Source organism: Nyctereutes procyonoides, unplaced genomic scaffold (assembly GCF_905146905.1).
Source record: "Nyctereutes procyonoides isolate TBG_1078 unplaced genomic scaffold, NYPRO_anot_genome, whole genome shotgun sequence".
In the NCBI taxonomy this organism is placed as follows: Eukaryota; Metazoa; Chordata; class Mammalia; order Carnivora; family Canidae; genus Nyctereutes; species Nyctereutes procyonoides.
Window position 1 is genome coordinate 419,983 of NW_026575052.1, and position 4,790 is coordinate 424,772.

The window sequence follows — 4,790 nt, forward strand, 5'->3', positions numbered from 1 at the left end:
AGGGACGGCTGGGGGTGCAGGTGCGGGGCGCGGGCGGAGAGCCCTCGGCCACCCCTCCCCTCGGGCCTCGGCTGCCGCATTCCCCTTCTGCCGACCGAGGCTGGTGTTTTATGAACCCAGAACCGCAGCAAGATTCTCCTATTAATTTATTGGTATTGCTAATTAAACATCATATTCGCAAATGTAAATTTCCTAATGGCCTCCCTTCCATTTCCGAGGCTTCCTTGAAGAGCCTCCTTGTTATGCTCGTCGATTGAAACCAATTAAATCCCGCGATGGGTGGGCTGTGGCTGGCTCCGGGGTCACCCGGGGGCCCCGGGGCCTCTGGACAGGGCCTGGAGGGGCCCTCCCCGGCCTCCACGGCAAACGGGGCAGGCGGTGCTGGGGACCTGGGGACAGAGAGCCCTTGAGGGCCGCTGCTTCTCCCCGGCACGCCCGGCCCACGGCAGGTTCTCCACGTCGTCCCGCGTCCCTGCAGGTGCCCGAGGCTCCGACCAGGAGGAGGGGCCGGGGGTAGAGGGGAGGAGGAGCCAACGGAGCATCCAGGGGCGCATGACAGGCCTTGGAGGGGCCTCCGAGAGGTTTCCAGGCAAACCCCTAGTTTGAAAAATGGGGAAACTGAGGCACAAGGGAGGAAGCGACTTGCCCAAGGCCCGCAGACTCACGAAGTCCAGGAGCTGGGACTTACCCAGAGGCCTGTCTCTGACCCATTTAAGAATCCAGGAATAGGGATCCCTCGGTGGCGCAGCGGTTTGGCGCCTGCCTTTGGCCCAGGGCGCGATCCTGGAGACCCGGGATCGAATCCCACGTCGGGCTCCCGGTGCACGGAGCCTGCTTCTCCCTCTGCCTATGTCTCTGCCTCTCTCTCTCTCTCTCTCTCTCTCTCTCTCTCTCTCTGTATCATAAAGAAATAAAAATTAAAAAAAAAAAAAAGAATCCAGGAATGGACGCAGAGTTTGCCTAATGGCTGGACCCTGCTACCCCAGCCGGTCACCGCACGGTGTTTGGAACAACGGCCCTTGGCTGGGAACCCCCACCCCGCAAGCTCTGGGCCCCGGGACCCCTGTCTCTGTCTCTGTGACGTGGGGGACAGGCTTTCCCGGGCGGGGCCGCCGGGAGGACCGCTCCACAGGGCGTGTAACGAGTGGCCCGCACAGGGTGGGCCTCCGCGCGGCACAGCCCGCGGGCAGGGGCCGGGGTGCCAGGGGTCCAGGGAAGGCGGCCGGGGTGAGCCACCCGGCCCGGGCTCGGCCTCGTGTCTGGGAGGATGAGCACCGTTTGCTCAGCACTGACTTCACGCGCGGCATCCCTAAGCCCCCCAGCCGGGGAGGGGCTGCTGCCGTGGCTCTCTGAACAGGTGAGGAAACTGAGGCTGGGAATTGAGCTCCCCGGGGGAAGGTCTCCCCGGTGACTGCTCCGTCTGTGCTGAGCAGCGGCAGGAAACTTTAGGGCTGACCGTGGCCCCGTTGGCAGCTCTGAGTCCTGCTCTGCGGCTTCTTCGCGGGGAGACCCTGAGGGTGCCCCCCCAGACGGGGCCCCCGGTTCCCCCGAAATGCGCTGTGGAGGACTAGCGGTGTCTGCAGGCTGCTGGACGGTGCCGGGTGCACAGGTGGTCGGTGCCGCCCGCTACACCCCAACACCCTCAGGCCAGGGCCCCAGAGGCACAGGCAGAGAGGGAAGCTGTGGGTGACTCTGAGTCCGAGGGGGGGCACTGACGAGACCCCGCGGGATGCAGAAACCCCCCTTTGCTTTGTCCCTGGCACCTCCGGATAGAGCTGGGGGGCTAGCTGGTGGGCTGTGGGGATGAGGGGCACTGCCCTGATGCCAGGAAGCAGCCACCTCACCCCGGCCTCGTGGCCCGATGGCTTTTATGTGTCAGTGTCTTTGGGGGACCAGTGGGTAACCTGAGTGTTCTGGTTGCTGCTTGGGAATCTCCATTAGGGAAAGTTTTAAAAATACACTCTATTGTTGTTTATTATTAATGGTAATGACACAGGGAGCGAGGCTGCCCGTCAGCGCCCTGATGTCCCCGCTCCCAGCGAGCTGGGGTTGAGCAGCCGGTGCCGAGAACCCCGCACAGGGCGTGGGCCGGGCTCAGGGCGTCCAGATGTTTTTTAAAAATTTCATTTTTTTATTGGGGGGAAATACACAGAACACAAAATTTAACACTGTCAGCATTTTTAAAGGACACAACCAGTGGCATTAAGTGCATTCGCAATGTTATGTGACCGTCCAGTTCCAGAACTTTTGCATCACCCCAAAAAGAAACCTCATACCCAGTAAGCGGTCACTCCCATTTCCCCATTCCCCGGGCAGCCGCTAATCTGCCTGCTTCCTCTGTGGATCTCCCTTTGCTGGATTCGCCCCCTCTGTACCCATTAAACCCTGACCCCCGCCTCCATGCCCCTAGTCCCCGGTCACCGTTCTCCTTCTGCGTCTCTGAATCCGTCTGTTCTCTGTACTGCGCACAAATGGAGTCATGCGCCATCTGGCCTTCTGTGTCTGGCTCTCACTGAGCATCGCGTTTCCGGGCTATTCCATGCCACGGCCAGGACCGCATTCCAGTTTATAGCAGAATAATATTCCGTTGCATGCATGTACCGCACTCTGTCCATCCACCATCCGTCCATCCATCCGTCCATCCACCATCCTCCATCCATTAATCATCCATCATCCACCGTCCACCATCCACCATCCATCCATCCACCATCCATCCATCCATCCACCATCCACCATCCATCCATCCACCATCCACCATCCATCCATCCACCATCCATCCATTCATCCACCATCCACCGTCTATCCATCCGTCCATCCATCTATCTGACCATCCATCCATCCACCATGCATCCATCCGTCCATCCATCCACCATCCATCCATCCACCATCCACCATCCATCCATCCACCATCCATCCATTCATCCACCATCCACCGTCTATCCATCCGTCCATCCATCTATCTGACCATCCATCCATCCACCATGCATCCATCCGTCCATCCATCCATCCACCATCCATCCACCATCCACCATCCATCCATCCACCATCCATCCACCATCCACCATCCACCCATCCACCATCCATCCACCATCCACCATCCATCCATCCACCATCCACCATCCATCCACCATCCATCCATCCACCATCCACCATCCATCCACGATCCATCCATCCACCATCCACCATCCACCATCCATCCACCATCCACCATCCATCCACCATCCACCATCCATCCACCATCCATCCATTCATCCATCCACCATCCATCCATTCATCCACCATCCACCGTCTATCCATCCGTCCATCCATCTATCTGACCATCCATCCATCCACCATGCATCCACCATCCACCATCCATCCATCCACCATCCATCCATCCACCATCCATCCACCATCCACCATCCATCCATCATCCACCATCCATCCATCCACCATCCACCATCCATACACCATCCATCCATCCACCATCCACCATCCATCCACGATCCATCCATCCACCATCCACCATCCACCATCCATCCACCATCCATCCACCATCCACCATCCATCCATCCACCATCCATCCACCATCCACCATCCATCCATCCACCATCCACCATCCATACACCATCCATCCATCCACCATCCACCATCCATCCACGATCCATCCATCCACCATCCACCATCCACCATCCACCATCCATCCACCATCCACCATCCACCATCCATCCACCATCCACCATCCACCATCCATCCACCATCCACCATCCACCATCCACCATCCATCCACCATCCACCATCCATCCACCATCCATCCATCCACCATCCACCATCCATCCATCCATCCATCCATCCATCCATCTGTGGACATTTGGGCTGTTGCCACTTTTCAGCTACTGTGAATAATGCAGCTATGAGGTGTCCAGTGTTTGCTCATCTGGATTCTGAGCAGGGAGATGTCATGATTCTGGGGCACAAGTATCCTGAGAGCAGACACCTGCGTATGCTGGACATGAGAGTGTCTGGGTGGACAGGAAGGTGTGAGGGTGCCCAGACTTCAAAATCCCAGCTCCGGGGCCTGAAAGGCCACCCAGGTGCCCACATTAGGTAGGTAGACTACCACAGGGTCCAGTCCTAAGCCCAAGGGGAACTATCTGCAGCTTGAAAAGGTACCAGTTTGGTGCGCCTGGCTGGCTCAGCTGGTAGAGCATTGGACTCTGGATCTCAGGGTCATGAGTTTGAACCTCATGCTGGGTGTAGTTTTTTTTGTTTTGTTTTGTTTTTAAGATGAGAGTTTGGGCAGCCCCTACGGCGCAGCCGTTTAGCGCTGCCTGCAGCCTGGGGTGTGATCCTGGAGGCCCAGGATCGAGTCCCACATCGGGTTCCCGGCGTGGAGCCTGCTTCTCCCTCTGCCTGTGTCTCTGCCTCTCTCTCTCTCTCTCTCTGTGTGTGTGTGTCTCAATAAATAAGTAAAATCTTTTAAAATATATATAAATAAATAAAGATGAGAGGTCTTTGAGGTGAGGGGAAGAGGGGCGAGGAGCACTGTGGGAGGATGGGGGCCTGGTGAGAGAAACCTCTGAGGGCCCTCTGTGGGCTGGCACACAGGCGGGTCTCCCCACCTCGGCAGAACCTTGCGGCACAGATCATGGAACACACGTTGGAGAGAGACAGGCCTTGCTATCGTCCAGTTCAAGTGCCCCACCCACAACATTTTAGACACAGGGAAACTGAGGCCAGGGAAAAGAAACGACACCTTCATTAGTGTCACCCTCCTAGCTACCACTGGCTGGCCCGTCCCCTGGAACTGC

At 57.6% G+C, this 4,790-nt stretch overlaps 1 non-coding gene across 1 annotated transcript; it reads left to right on the forward strand.

The window, feature by feature from the left end:
- The first annotated feature begins 4,163 nt into the window (after positions 1–4,163).
- Positions 4,164–4,236, forward strand: TRNAQ-CUG (transfer RNA glutamine (anticodon CUG)). The gene has a single exon. It is a non-coding gene; the product is annotated as a tRNA-Gln (tRNA).
- Positions 4,237–4,790: the final 554 nt, after the last annotated feature.